We start from the raw sequence: 16,668 nt of genomic DNA on the forward strand, positions 1-16,668 counted from the left end.
ATAACGCAATGTTCCAAATCAAAAAGGGCGGAAAACGTTGGCTCAAAAAGTTGTGGGGAAGTTGAATCCAGTGAATATGTGCAATGTAAGTTCGTTTCCAGCTTCTGCGGACATGAAAGAAGAAGCAGTTGCCATCAGAACATAGAACAAGGACCACCAACTACTGACAGTACTGTCTGGAATAAATCATCCTTAAGCATAACTGTCAATTTATAAATACTGAAAGGACAGGCATCATCTGCTTTTAATCATTACAACATAGCCGCTGCTGATGCTTTGACAATAAAAACGATGAGCATCTATGTTGAAGAGCTTTTCGACTAACAGAATTCCTTAGACAGAGAGAGCCTGAAATAACAATAGAATTTTCAACATGATCGTGGTGTAAATTTTTTATGTATCGTTTTTACAACTGTACAGAATGTTATTCATTTAATCCATCAGATGAGAATTATTGAGGTGTAGTGTAACGGCACTGAAGGACGAATGATTATATTATTTTCTGAGTCATAACAACTACGTCAGCTTGTAGCCCAGCCTTAATATCTGCCTACAGTGGCTGTACAGTATCAATACTCCTGCATCCACACACAACAGAGAGACTTTATATACCATATACCAGTTAATCTCAACAAAATGAACCGCCCCCCCCCCCCCCCCCCGCATAGACACAATGCGGATATGTCGAAAATTATGACACTGGACGTAGATTTATAACTATCAGCTTTTCTGAATGGATAACCTGCTGATGTCCCGAAATGAAATGAAATGACCGTGTGGCATTGTTGGCCGGGAGGCTCCAGCTGCGGGAGTTTGGCCGCTAAGTGCAAGTGTTAATTCAGTCGACGCCACATTGGATGACTTACGCGTCGGTGAGGAGGAGGAAATGATGATGAGGAAAACACAACACCCAGTCCACGAGCGAAGAAAATTTCCAACCCGGCCGGGAGTCGAGCCCGGGTCCATTGCGTGGGATGCAAGCACGTTACCACTCAGCGACGCAGGCAGACTGATATTTCAAAGATGTATAGTTAAGGCAAATACGAATATTACGTGTGGTGACCACCTAATGTTTCTGTCTTCCTACTCCATCATTCAAAAATTATTGAAAATAAGCTACAGAAAAACGCCTATGAACAATAAATAGTAATAAATTAACAATTACGCTTGGAAAACGCCAGCTGCTTGATTTATTTACACAGCACTGCAGAATGAACTCCAGGGTTTGTTAGGTCTCCGTTACTTAATTTCGCTGTGGTCATTTTAAATTACAGGAAAGGAAGAGGAAAAACATTTGAGTTTATACTTTCCTGTGAGAGTTGATTCTAAAAAATATGCACTTCGACGTAAAATATTTTAGCTACATCATAGTGCCTAGCATAGTAACTATCTACCTTGTCACTAAGACAACTAAGCGTTGTTAATGACAAGAAGCAACACAGCTGAAATCAGAAGTAGGATGCTAATTACATGACGAGATGAAACAAATCTGAATTTGAATTATGTCGAAAGCGAAAAACTAATGCAAACAAAAGCAAAGGATAACACGAGAAATATTGAGTGCAACGCACACACAAGATGTTGTAATCAGGAACAGAATGCGGTACAGTTAGGTTCTGCCTAATAAGAAACTAAAACATGTATGGCAGACATTCAATCACCCAATAAGAATCTGAGATGATGCAGTGGTAAACTTGCACCGCTCCAAATGGCCCGGCAGAAAAACCAAGGTTGCGGTGGTGGAAGTCGTTATATGAGTGTATTATTATAGTTGAGTGTATTACTATAGTTGATTTACATTATGATAATTAATAGCACAGGATGAATGTTTTTCTTACAGAGAACCGGATAATACTAACACAAGATAATATACATATGTTACTGTGAACATTATTTTTGTTAAGGAAGAACTCTAGAACCACGCAGGTATTTTTGTTGTTACCTAACCAACAATGGACAAGTTTTGGAAAAAAATAATAATAGTAAATTTGAAATTCATCTTATAAGTCCATCACATAAACTTTGGCCTTCTATGTAGTATTAAATATAACGAACGTTTTTAATATCAAGGAAAGGGTGGTCAGTGTCATTAATGTCGGTGACTGTCACTCATTGTTGGAAATGTTAATGTGGTACGCATTGGTAAGTCCACCGCAGCAGCAAACGCGTTATCAAATTCGTATGGCAGTCGCAGACACCGACTCGTATAATAGGAATGCATTTGAGTTAAAAATTTTGTGTTACAGTATATCGGTTCAGTTTACAGTGAACATAACACTGATTTAACATGTAATGTATCAGAGGCTCTGTTGCCTCATCCCCTATACTAATGTAAATGTGAAATATTTTTGAGAGTTGCGTTGGTTTTTATTAAAAGAAAATGAAAGCACGAATTTTTTAAGGCTGTGTGTGTACCTTTATTTTTACTGGTTCGGAATGTTTTCCCTAGAGAGCGCTAATAACGCATACGGTGGATTTCATACAGGCTTCCATTGAAAACCCGCAATTTCCAATTTTTCATCCGTAATACGGAGATAAAAATGTCGGTGGCCGACAGCATCTGCCCGCTGCAGTAATCCCAGAGCGGCCGTCCTGTGAAACCCCATCGTGCCTGCTCACCCCCATCCCTCCGCCCGCTAGAATCGCCCCACCCCCCACCCCCTGGAACAACCCGGGACCTCCTTCATCATCCGACTCTTTGTTGTCGATCACACAATCCGTCTACGATCCTAAGCTCAGACCCCCTTTATTCCTACGTGAAAGACAGCAGGGTCTCTGAAGGTGGTCATTCATCATCTATAAGATGTTAAGATGCTCGCTTTTGTTACAGCGGATGGCGATTGTCTGGAGAAGCTAGATAATTTTGATTGGCTTTCTAATGAAGGATACCTACCGAAATTCTGGACAAGAATACGCTTTTCACCTCACATTTGTGTGCCGAAAGAAGATCAACTACGGCTTATATGTTTTGCAGAGGTCTGAAATAAAAAATAAAGGGACGCTATTTGGATTTGCGAACTATCATTTGTAAAACTATCCCAAACTCTTATACCCTTACGTAAGCCATGCCAGTATATAAGCATCCACCTTCCCAAAACGGTGTAATTAACTCTGATTATAGCCGGCCGAAGTGGCCGTGCGGTTAAAGGCGCTGCAGTCTGGAACCGCAAGACCGCTACGGTCGCAGGTTCGAATCCCGCCTCGGGCATGGATATTTGTGATGTCCTTAGGTTAGTTAGGTTTAACTAGTTCTAAGTTCTAGGGGACTAATGACCTCAGCAGTTGAGTCCCATAGTGCTCAGAGCCATTTGAACCATTTTTTTGAACTCTGATTATTAATTGATCAACATACCATAGCTAAAGGATTTTTAGTTTTCCCCCATTATGAGCTTAGTCAGAGCTACGCGGGTGTTGCATATTTCAGGCATATTCACACGACGGCGCGTGATATGTGGACAGAATATGGATGTGGTTGTCGGGGTCGTTGGACGTTAGAAATACGACGAAAATATCTGCGTTCATTGCTTTTTATGGTCTGCATTTACATCCTCCAGGATGGATGTACTTATATCATATACCAGTTGCATTCATGACATTGATTAGAGGCCAAAAGTTGAAAGAAATTAAAAGAGGAAGAGTTTTCTTGAGGTGATAATTAAATGGACACCCTAGCTGCAAACAGGCGTTGATGTACTTCATTGGGGACATGTTGAAAATGTGTGCCCCGGCCGGGACTCGAACCCGGGATCTCCTGCTTACATGGCAGACGCTCTATCCATCTGAGCCACCGCGGGCACAGAGGATAGTGCGTCTGCAGGGACTTATCCCTTGCACGCTCCCCGTGATATCCACATTCCCAACATGTCCACACCACTACATTCGTAGTGCGCCTAATAGATGTTTGCCCATCATACTCATTACTCGTGGCAGATTAATCTACCAAGTCCCGTACGAGTTCGGGCATAGCGTGTGCTTTCGCACAAGAAGGTCAATGGCCGGGAAGCCGTATTTTAACTATATATGACGGTAGTATCTGTTCCCGAAAGAACAGTTACCGTGGATGACCATGCAGCTTTGCTAGAAATGAAATGATAATTAAATGGACACCCTAGCTGCAAACAGGCGTTGATGTACTTCATTGGGGACATGTTGAAAATGTGTGCCCCGGCCGGGACTCGAACCCGGGATCTCCTGCTTTCTTGAGGTGTTTCGTGAGGTGTTTCCTGGGGAAATGTGTATTCTGATCCCCTGTAAAAACCTTGACTCTACTGGGTTCAGTGAAAGATGACCTAGGCCTTCGAAAACCAGGCGTTTATCAAATTCAATGTCAGTGCGGAAAATCATACGTTGGGGAGACAGTCCGCACTGGAGAAGAGGGGTGCCGTGAGCACAAGCGCCGTACCGGATTACGCCAGGCCACTAAATCAGCCGTGGCTGACCATTGTATAAAGACTGGCCATACAATGGACTAAGAAAAAACAAAAACACTCTGTCAGTCCTACTTCTGGGACTGCGTTACTAAAGAGGCCATCGAAATCGGACTACATGACGATCTAATTAATGAAGACAGCCGCCTTCAACTTAGTCAGGCTTGGAACCCTGCACTCAGCCTGGTCCCAGAGATCGAGGATCGCCCCGACGGCGGCAGCAGGGAGACTGCAGACCCCAGTCCAAACCCAGGCGCCGTTTCTATGAATCTCAGTCTGGCAGCAGCTTTTCCTTCTACAGGTTGAATCAACAGTCGCAGTATACCATGTTACGTCAAAAACACTCCAGTGATATGGAAACCTGAATATTCCAGTAAGGAAGCGTGAGATTGTCTATCCTTTACGGCATACGCCAAACATTGTCCCCATCTTAAAATCAGCCATATTGAATCTAAGTTTCTTTTAATGGTAAAGGGTCGTGTGATATACCAAATAACACTAGTATTCTCTCACGAGCTCTTTCCGGAAAACAGATTCGAAGTAGCAGTTATGGTTCAAAAGTTACAACACATTTTTTGTTGCTGGTAACTGGACATGGATTTGACCAAGGAGGAAAGAACTGAGGTTATTTCGATGACTGGTGAAGGGAGTTTCCTTATCACAGCGACAGATTTTAACAACCGGCACCCAAGAAGACCTCCAATTTCACCCCACACTGTCAGGTGCTTAATTTCCAAATTCAGTGAAACTGGGACTGTGGCTGACAAGGTGCGGAGTGGCCGTTCAAAAAGTACTACTGACGAGACAACCTCAACAATGGTTTCGGGGTATTTCATGAAGAGCCCACACCGTAGCACATAAAATTTGTCAGCAAAATGTGGAATCAGCCAGTCATCGATCGTACGAACCCTTCATGCTTATCAATGACACACATTCAGGATCCAGCTACTCCAATACCTAGCAGAGGATGACAAAGACCCACATATGCAGATTTATAAGTGAGCTCTAGAGAAAATTCAACAAGATCCCTCTTTTGCACAAGGTATCGGCTTCAGCGGTGAGGCAGAATTCGTTGTCATTTGTGATGTCAACTGTCACAACTACAGATACTGGAATGACCAGAATCCACAGTGGATGGAATCTTCCAAGCCACACCATAACCTTTACGTCACCAACTATCTTGGAAGGTTCCATCCAGTGTTTCGCTTAGTTCCAAATGAAGATCGCAGCTTTCCCTACTACTTTCAACAGGACAGGGCTCTACCAAACAACGGAGTAGTTGTTCGTCAGTGGTTAGATGGTCAGTTACCTGGTCACTGGTTTGCCTGACGTGGTCAAGTGATATGACTTTTGTCATTAGGATCATTTAAAGCAATTCGTAAATGTAGAGAAAATAAGAAATAGACACCATCTCAAGCAGCTGACTCAAGAAGCACGTGCGAGCATTTCTGCGGAAATACTTCTACGAGTTCATGAAGAGTGGATTGGGCGCCTTCAAATGTCCATTGACCGAAAGGGACTCGATTCAGAACATATTAAATGACTGTCCTTTATCCAGAGCAGTCCAAACTTCAATTCCAACCAAAATTTGTTGTAACTTTTGAACCATAACCTAGAATGTGTTGACAAGAATGAACTTCAGAAAATGGTAATTTTATACTATATTTCACACGACCATATTTCCATTTAAAAAACTGACTTAGATTCAAGACGGCCGATTTCAAGTCGGCGCACATGTTGAGTAAGTACGATAAAAGATTGACCACCTCACCAATATCTTACTGGAATATTCAGGTCACTCCATTCCTGCGGGGATTTTGGCATAACAGGGTATACTGCGTCTTCTATGTCGTTATTCTGCTTAAGGTCTCTCTGGATGGTTACTCTTAGATATTTTACTGTAGATACTGTTTGCAGCAGTTTGTCATCGATAGTGTAGTTGTACAGTAGTGCATTCCTTTCCTGTATATGCGCAATGTGTTAATTTATTTTCGTTTAGGGTCAACTGCAAGAGCCTGCACTATTCATGAATCCTCTGCAGATCGCTTTACAAATCGGTACTGTCTTCTGGCCTTGCTACTTTCTCATAGAAAACTGCATCATCTGCTAACAGTCTGAAGGAGCAATCTGCGCTTTGTACTAGATCATTTATGTATGTAGTAAACAGAAACGGTCCTATCACACATCTTTGGGTTGCTATGGAAATTATCTTCACATCTTTATATTTAGTTCCATTAACATTGACATTGTAATTCTGTCAGAGACAGCAAAGGACTTGGAAGAGCAGTTGAACGGAATAGACAGTGTCTTGAAAGGGGGGTATAAGATGAACATGAACAAAAGCAAAACGAGGATAATGGAATGTAGTCGAATTAAGTCGGGTGATGCTGAGGGAATTATATCAGGAAATGAGACACTTAAAGTAGTAAAGGAGTTTTGCTATTTGGGGAGCAGAATAACTGATGATGGTCGAAGTAGAGAGGATATTAAATGTAGACTGGCAATGGCAAGGAAAGCGTTTCTGAAGAAGAAAAATTTGTTAACTTCGGGTATAGATTTAAATGTCAGGAAGTCGTTTCTGAAAGTATTTGTATGGAGTGTAGCCATGTATGGAAGTGAAACGTGGACGATAAATTGTTTGGACAAAAAGAGAATAGAAGCTTTCGAAATGTGGTGCTACAGAAGAATGCTGAAGATTAGATGGGTAGATCACATAACTAATGAGGAGTTATTGAATAGAACTGGGGAGAAGAGGAGCTTGTGGCAAAACTTGACTAGAAGAAGGGATCGGTTGATAGGACATGTTCTGAGACATCGAGGGATCACCAATTTAGTATTGGAGGGCAGCGTGGAGGGTAAAAACCATAGAGGGAGACAAAGAGATGAATACACTAAGCAGATTCAGAAGGATGTAGGCTGCAGTAGGTACTGGGAGATGAAGAAGCTTGCACAGGATAGAGTAGCATGGAGAGCTGCATCAAACCAGTCTCAGGACTGAAGACCACAACAACAACAACAAGAGTGACGTGTTGATTTCTATACGCAAGTCAGTCCTGAATCTAAATCTGGTCCGATATTCGACTAGGTGGTATGTTTTTCCACTAAACGGTAGTGGGGGACAAAGTGAAATGTCCCTGACTTCAAGGAACACGTATTATTGGTATCGCTTTTTGGCCTTCTGTATGGCTACCGAGTTTGCCTTTTTTGTATTAACATCTGCGTTTTAAATAGAGCTATGTTGCCCAAATGATGTTCTCCGTAGCTGTAAAAGTTGGACCATGGTAATGAGCTTTTTCGTCTTTGAAACTAGGCATTGCATCGCTTATAATACGGTTCTTCCATTCTGATGTTTTGAAGTTACCCTGATTTTGGAGTTGCTGTTTCAGTTTGTCCCTCCATCCGAAATCCTCAATTTCCGGCAGTTGTCCTGTTAATATCAACATTTATTAATAAGAATAACTGTTGTAGGTTACATTTATATTTGTGCACCACTGAAACAGTTGCCTTTTTGAAGTCATGTTACGACGTCATTGGCCAAAGTCAATAGATGTTATCGAAGGTTCTGATTTATCCCATTTAGGTACGTACACTGAGATGAAACGATAGGCTCTCGATAGGGAGTGATGGGGGACAGCATGGAGGCGATCGAATGACGTAATGAGAAAAGTATGAATGGGAAAAGCAGAGGGGGAGAGATTTGTCGAGCTACGGCAGGGAGAAGTTGTGCGTGACTGATTGCTGGTAGCGGCCACCATTCATCCCCTGCTCGCTACCCCCTCTCCAGACCCCTGCCAGCAGGGTTTCCTGCAGCCGTACGTCTGCACTGAAGACCCTGCCGCAGGCAATTTTTCGCTCGCGCGGGGCGTTATCGACTTTGCATTAGCAGTCACTCGTTCCGCCAACTTCCATCGCCGTATAAGATTTTAAGCTGTTCGTAACCGTCACGGGATTTCGGTGGTAGAGGGGCTGGAGAGGCGGCCGGGAACTCCTGCTGTGAGGTGCACGCGGTGCAAGGAGGTACAAAACTTCAGAAGAAAATTAAAATCTTTTTCTTTTAGTTTTGGAAATAGCTAAAAATATATGCCTGAATAAGCTCAGTTGATCAGCGTACGAAAGTATGCGAAAATACTTTGTTGACACCGATCTACGTAGGGAGAAACGATCATCATAATAAAATAAGAGAAATCAGAGATCGAACGGAAAGATTTAGGTGTTCCTTTTTCCCACTCGCCATTCGAGAGTGGAATGGTACAGAAGTAGTATAAAAATGGTTCAAAAATGGTTCAAATGGCTCTGAGCACTATGGGACTCAACTGCTGAGGTCATTAGTCCCCTAGAACTTAGAACTAGTTAAACCTAACTAACCTAAGGACATCACAAACATCCATGCCCGAGGCAGGATTCGAACCGGCGACCGTAGCGGTCTTGCGGTTCCAGACTGCAGCGCCTTTAACCGCACGGCCACTTTGGCCGGCTAAAAATGGTTCGATGAACCCTCTGCCAGGCACTGAAGAGTGAAATGCAGAGTAACCATGTAGATGTACATGTAAATGTAGCTCATTTGAAACGGATTCTTTTCAGAGCCTATGATAATAACATATATTCGCATGTGACGAATCAGGATGCTAACCTGGGATATGTCCCAATCAATATACCACAAAATACAAATAAATCATGCATGATAAGCAATCTACGTTTTGGGACAAAAAGTAATAGTTAGTGCTCAAAATGGCGTCAGGTAAAAGAGCTGTATTGAAGAAGCCCTGAGTCCTATATACCAAGATGGATTAAGTTGTGGGCTGTTTCTAGACCTATCTATAAACTATAACCTGATCAGTGACGATCACTTCATAGTAAATTATACAAATATGGTACCTGAGGAGTTCCCTACAACTGATTTAAATAGTAAGCAGTCAACAGAAATACAAACATGTCACGAAGATAAAACTTACTTTTCACCATGCAGTACACATAGTCATGGGTAAACTCATGACACTGTGTTACTCTTGTTAATGAATTCACGTATCACTTGCCAGCAGAAGGTGGTTCAAATGGCTCTGAGCATTATGGGACTTAACATCTCACGTCACCAGTCCCCTAGAACTTAGAACTACTTGTTGTTGTTGTTGTGGTCTTCAGTCCTGAGACTGGTTTGATGCAGCTCTCCATGCTACTCTATCCTGTGCAAGCTGCTTCATCTCCCAGTACCTACTGCAACCTACATCCTTCTGAATCTGCTTAGTGTATTGATCTCTTGGTCTCCCTCTACGATTTTTACCCTCCACGCTGCCCTCCAATGCTAAATTTGTGATCCCTTGATGCCTCAAAACATGTCCTACCAACCGATCCCTTCTTCTAGTCAAGTTGTGCCACAAACTTCTCTTCTCCCCAATCCTATTCAATACCTCCTCATTAGTTACGTGATCTACCCACCTTATCTTCAGCATTCTTCTGTAGCACCACATTTCGAAAGCTTCTATTCTCTTCTTGTCCAAACTAGTTATCGTCCATGTCTCACTTCCATACATGGCTACACTCCATACAAATACTTTCAGAAACGACTTCCTGACACCTAAATCTATACTCGATGTTAACAAATTTCTCTTCTTGAGAAACGCTTTCCTTGCCATTGCCAGTCTACATTTTATATCCTCTCTACTTCGACCATCATCGGTTATTTTACTCCCTAAATAGCAAAACTCCTTTACTACTTTAAGTGTCTCATTTCCTAATCTAATTCCCTCAGCATCACCCGACTTAATTTGACTACATTCCATTATCCTCGTTTTGCTTTTGTTGATGTTCATCTTATATCCTCCATTCAAGACACTGTCCATTCCGTTCAACTGCTCTTCCAAGTCCTTTGCTGTCTCTGACAGAATTACAATGTCATCGGCGAACCTCAAAGTTTTTACTTCTTCTCCATGAATTTTAATACCTACTCCGAATTTTTCTTTTGTTTCCTTTACTGCTTGCTCAATATACAGATTGAATAACATCGGGGAGAGGCTACAACCCTGTCTCACTCCTTTCCCAACCACTGCTTCCCTTTCATGCCCCTCGACTCTTATAACTGCCATCTGGTTTCTGTACAAATTGTAAATAGCCTTTCGTTCCCTGTATTTTACCCCTGCCACCTTCAGAATTTGAAAGAGAGTATTCCAGTCAACATTGTCAAAAGCTTTCTCTAAGTCTACAAATGCTAGAAACGTAGGTTTGCCTTTTCTTAATCTTTCTTCCAAGATAAGTCGTAAGGTCAGTATTGCCTCACGTGTTCCAACATTCCTACGGAATCCAAACTGATCTTCCCCGAGGTCAGCTTCTACCAGTTTTTCCATTCGTCTGTAAAGAATTCGCGTTAGTATTTTGCAGCTGTGACTTATTAAACTGATAGTTCGGTAATTTTCACATCTGTCAACACCTGCTTTCTTTGGGATTGGAATTATTATATTCTTCTTGAAGTCTGAGGGTATTTCGCCTGTCTCATACATCGTGCTCACCAGATGGTAGAGTTTTGTCATGACTGGCTCTCCCGAGGCCATCAGTAGTTCTAGTGGAATGTTGTCTACTCCCGGGGCCTTGTTTCGACTCAGGTCTTTCAGTGCTCTGTCAAACTCTTCACGCAGTATCTTATCTCCCATTTCGTCTTCATCTACATCCTCTTCCATTTCCATAATATTGTCCTCAAGTACATCTCCCTTGTATAAACCCTCTATATACTCCTTCCACCTTTCTACCTTCCCTTCTTTGCTTAGAACTGGGTTTCCATCTGAGCTCTTGATATTCTTACAAGTGGTTCTCTTCTCTCCAAAGGTCTCTTTAATTTTCCTGTAGGCAGTATCTGTCTTACCCCTAGTGAGACAAGCCTCTACATCCTTACATTTGTCCTCTAGCCATCCCTGCTTAGCCATTTTGCACTTCCTGTCGATCTCATTTTTGAGACGTTTGTATTCCTTTTTGCCTGCTTCATTTACTGCATTTTTATATTTTCTCCTTTCATCAATTAAATTCAATATTTCTTCTGTTACCCAAGGATTTCTATTAGCCCTAGTCTTTTTACCTACTTGATCGTCTGCTGCCTTCACCACTTCATCCCTCAGAGCTACCCATTCTTCTTCTACTGTATTTCTTTCCCCCATTCCTGTCAATTGTTCCCTTATGCTCTCCCTGAAACTCTCTACAACCTCTGGTTCTTTCAGTTTATCCAGGTCCCATCTCCTTAAATTCCCACCTTTTTGCAGTTTCTTCAGTTTCAATCTGCAGTTCATAACCAATAGATTGTGGTCAGAGTCCACATCTGCCCCAGGAAATGTCTTACAATTTAAAACCTGGTTCCTAAATCTCTGTCTTACCATTATATAATCTATCTGAAACTTGTCAGTATCTCCTGGCTTCTTCCATGTATACAGCCTCCTTTCATGATTCTTGAACCAAGTGTTAGCTATGATTAAGTTATGCTCTGTGCAAAATTCTACAAGGCGGCTTCCTCTTTCATTCCTTCCCCCAATCCATATTCACCTACTATGTTTCCTTCTCTCCCTTTTCCTATTGACGAATTCCAGTCACCCATGACTATTAAATTTTCGTCTCCCTTCACTACCTGAATAATTTCTTTTATCTCGTCATACATTTCATCTACACTCCTGGAAATGGAAAAAAGAACACATTGACACCGGTGTGTGAGACCCACCATACTTGCTCCGGACACTGCGAGAGGGCTGTACAAGCAATGATCACACGCACAGCACAGCGGACACACCAGGACCCGCGGTGTTGGCCGTCGAATGGCGCTAGCTGCGCAGCATTTGTGCACCGCCGCCGTCAGTGTCAGCCAGTTTGCCGTGGCATACGGAGCTCCATCGCAGTCTTTAACACTGGTAGCATGCCGCGACAGCGTGGACGTGAACCGCATGTGCAGTTGACGGACTTTGAGCGAGGGCGTATAGTGGGCATGCGGGAGGCCGGGTGGACGTACCGCCGAATTGCTCAACACGTGGGGCCTGAGGTCTCCACAGTACATCGATGTTGTCGCCAGTGGTCGGCGGAAGGTGCACGTGCCCGTCGACCTGCGACCGGACCGCAGCGACGCACGGATGCACGCCAAGACCGTAGGATCCTACGCAGTGCCGTAGGGGACCGCACCGCCACTTCCCAGCAAATTAGGGACACTGTTGCTCCTGGGGTATCGGCGAGGACCATTCGCAACCGTCTCCATGAAGCTGGGCTACGGTCCCGCACACCGTTAGGCCGTCTTCCGCTCACGCCCCAACATCGTGCAGCCCGCCTCCAGTGGTGTCGCGACAGGCGTGAATGGAGGGACGAATGGAGACGTGTCGTCTTCAGCGATGAGAGTCGCTTCTGCCTTGGTGCCAATGATGGTCGTATGCGTGTTTGGCGCCGTGCAGGTGAGCGCCACAATCAGGACTGCATACGACCGAGGCACACAGGGCCAACACCCGGCATCATGGTGTGGGGAGCGATCTCCTACACTGGCCGTACACCACTGGTGATCGTCGAGGGGACACTGAATAGTGCACGGTACATCCAAACCGTCATCGAACCCATCGTTCTACCATTCCTAGACTGGCAAGGGAACTTGCTGTTCCAACAGGACAATGCACGTCCGCATGTATCCCGTGCCACCCAACGTGCTCTAGAAGGTGTAAGTCAACTACCCTGGCCAGCAAGATATCCGGATCTGTCCCCCATTGAGCATGTTTGGGACTGGATGAAGCGTCGTCTCACGCGGTCTGCACGTCCAGCACGAACGCTGGTCCAACTGAGGCGCCAGGTGGAAATGGCATGGCAAGCCGTTCCACAGGACTACATCCAGCATCTCTACGATCGTCTCCATGGGAGAATAGCAGCCTGCATTGCTGCGAAAGGTGGATATACACTGTACTAGTGCCGACATTGTGCATGCTCTGTTGCCTGTGTCTATGTGCCTGTGGTTCTGTCAGTGTGATCATGTGATGTATCTGACCCCAGGAATGTGTCAATAAAGTTTCCCCTTCCTGGGACAATGAATTCACGGTGTTCTTATTTCAATTTCCAGGAGTGTATTTCTTCATCATCTGCAGAGCTAGTTGGCATATAAACTTGTACTACTGTAGTAGGCATGGGCTTTGTGTCTATCTTGGCCACAATAATGCGTTCACTATGCTGTTTGTAGTAGCTAACCCGCACTCCTATTTTTTTATTCATTATTAAACCTACTCCTGCATTACCCCTATTTGATTTTGTATTTATAACCCTGTAATCACCTGACCAAAAGTCTTGTTCCTCCTGCCACCGAACTTCACTAATTCCCACTATATCTAACTTTAACCTATCCATTTCCCTTTTTAAATTTTCTAACCTACCTGCCCGATTAAGTGATCTGACATTCCACGCTCCGATCCGTAGAACGCCAGTTTTCTTTCTCCTGATAACGACGTCCTCTTCAGTAGTCCCCGCCCGGAGATCCGAATGGGGGACTATTTTACCTCCGGAATATTTTACCCAAGAGGACGCCGTCATCATTTAATCATACAGTAGAGCTGCATGTCCTCGGGAAAAATTACGGCTGTAGTTTCCCCTTGCTTTCAGCCGTTCGCAGTACCAGCACAGCAAGGCCGTTTTGGTTAATGTTACAAGGTCAGATCAGTCAATCATCCAGACTGTTGCCCCTGCAACTACTGAAAAGGCTGCTGCCCCTCTTCAGGAACCACATGTTTGTCTGGCCTCTCAACAGATACCCCTCCGTTATGGTTGCACCTACGGTACGGCCATCTGTATCGCTGAGGCACGCAAGCCTCCCCACCAACGGCAAGGTCCATGGTTCATGGGGGGGGGGGGGTAGAACTACTTAAACCTAACTAACCTAAGGACATCACACGCATCCATGCCCGAGGCAGGATTCGAACCTGCGACCGCAGCAGCAGCGCGGCTCTGGACTGAGGTGCCTAGAACCACTCGACCACAGCGGCCGGTCGGCAGTAGAAAGGCCAATATTTGTACCCAAATGACAGTGGGCGCAATGAAGCGGATTTACAACACAAGTTCTCTAAGACAATAGAAGAAGCATAAAGATGGTTCATAGGCAGCTGTATAAAGGTAAATGAGACAAAAATCAGCATGGACGAGCGTTACAGATATAAGAGTAAAAGCCTGAAGCAACATAATCCAATGGTTAGGGAGTCTTAGGAAGTACTAAATGCTGAAGTATCAGATATATTATGGCAATGTTGTAGTGGCTTTCCTCAGTCTACACCCAGCGAGGCCCGTTGCAAAGAGGCCAAAACATTGAATATTTTGAGTATTGCATCATATTAGTACATTATAAGACGACATGGCAGTAAAGCGAAAGCATACGTTCTTACGTCTCACAGAAAGTTGCAAGGAATTTACTTTCATGGTAATAGAAGATGATATAAAGATGCCAGACTACTGAAGAAAAGATTCGCCAAATACTGTTATATCTTAAGAATGGGTAGGAAGTAGTGTAACACTGAAATAGTATTGAAAGTTTGGTATGCAAATGTGCGTTGTGTGTTTCGCCACGGTGTGATGTTGCGAAACACGAATGTTATAGTGAAAATTGAACATTAAGAAGTGTAACCACTAGTATGGAACATTTCTTAGGAAATTAAAATTTTTGAATCTTGTGCAGTTGTATTCACACTGTCGGAAAAAATTCGCAACACCAAAAAGGAGTTGTGCAACATAAACGAATGATGTCCGTCACACGTCATTCGCATAAGAGTGGCGTTAATGGTGCCACTGTAAGGACGAAAATCAGGTTCTCTTTAAATGCACGCTTTAACAGTTGTGAGCGTTCGTTGGCTTTCAGATTGAACGCGGTTAGTTGATGTTAGTCAGGAATGCCTTTAAGGCGACAGAGATGCCATTATCAACACCTCACTGAGTTAGAACGTGGTCGTGTAACAGGGCTGCGAGAAGTTGGATCTCCTTCTGCGACATTGCAGAAAGACTTGGCGGGAATGTAGCCGTTGTAAATGACTGCTGGCACCGGTGGTCACGAGAATGTACGGTCGCAAGAAGTCAGGACTCTGGACGACCACGCGGCGCTACCAAGACTGAACGTCATCGCGTTCGGCATATGGTTCTGGCGCAGGGTACTCCGTCTGCAGCAGCAATCTGACAACAGTCTGCGCAACAGTGACACAACGAACTGTTACAAACTTGTTACTTCAAGAACTGTTCCGAGCCGGACCCCCTGTAGCGTGCATTTCTCTTACCCTAAATCACCGCCATCTGGGACTTCAGTGGTGAAAAGCGAGAGCCCACTGGAGAGCGGGTGGCAGTCTGTTGTGTATTCTGATGAAAGCTGGTTCTCTCTTGGTGCCAGTGGTGACCATGTATTTTATAGAAGATGGCCAATGTACGTCATGCAACCAACCTCTCACCGTGCCGGACACACTGGACTTACACCATGAGTTATGGTTTGGGGTGCGATTTCGTATGACACTAGGAACACTCTTGTTGTTATCCCACGCATCATGACTCCCAGTTTGTACATTAGTCTGGTGATTCGCTCTGTTGTGCTCCCTGTTATGTACAGCATTCCTGGGGGTGTTTTACCAACACGATAACGCCCACCCACATACCGCTGTTGTAACGTAACACAATCTGCAGAGAGTCAACATGTTGTCTTGGCCTGCTCGATCAGCAGATTTTTCTCCAGTCGAACACATATAAGACATAATCGAACGGCAATTACAGCGCCACCTGCAAACAGCGATAGCCGTCCCTCTATTGAGTGAGCAACTGCGACAGGTATTAACTCCGTCCGACAAACTGACACCTGTACAATAAAATGCATGAATGCTTGCATGCTTGCATTCAACACTCTGTCGGTTACAAAGGTTATTATTTTACCAGCATTTCACATTTGCTATGGTTTATCTCTCGCTTACATTAACCTTTGATCTGGTAATGTTAATCACTCAAATATATCACGTAGACAAATGTATTCCCGAAATTTCATATTATTAATTTGCAAATTTGTGGTACGGTCTTACGGGACCAAACTGCTGAGGTCATCGGTGTCTAGGCCTACACATCACTTAATCTAACTTAAACTAACTTAAGCTAAAGACAACACACACACACCCAGGCCCGAGGCAGGACTCGAACCTCCGACCGGGAGAGCCGCGCGGACCGTGACAAGGCGCCCGAGACCGCGCGGCTACTCTTCATTAGTTATTTTTTGGTGTTGAGGTTGTTCTTCCCGACTACT

The 16,668-nt window shown here is 44.0% G+C and overlaps 1 non-coding gene across 1 annotated transcript; it reads right to left on the reverse strand.

Moving 5' to 3' along the window:
* Nucleotides 1-3,720: 3,720 nt before the first annotated feature.
* Trnat-ugu (transfer RNA threonine (anticodon UGU)) lies at nucleotides 3,721-3,795 on the reverse strand. The gene has a single exon. It is a non-coding gene; the product is annotated as a tRNA-Thr (tRNA).
* Between the last annotated feature and the right edge of the window lie 12,873 nt (nucleotides 3,796-16,668).

The sequence above is a fragment of the Schistocerca nitens genome, chromosome 1 (genome assembly GCF_023898315.1).
Source record: "Schistocerca nitens isolate TAMUIC-IGC-003100 chromosome 1, iqSchNite1.1, whole genome shotgun sequence".
NCBI classification, from domain to species: domain Eukaryota; kingdom Metazoa; phylum Arthropoda; class Insecta; order Orthoptera; family Acrididae; genus Schistocerca; species Schistocerca nitens.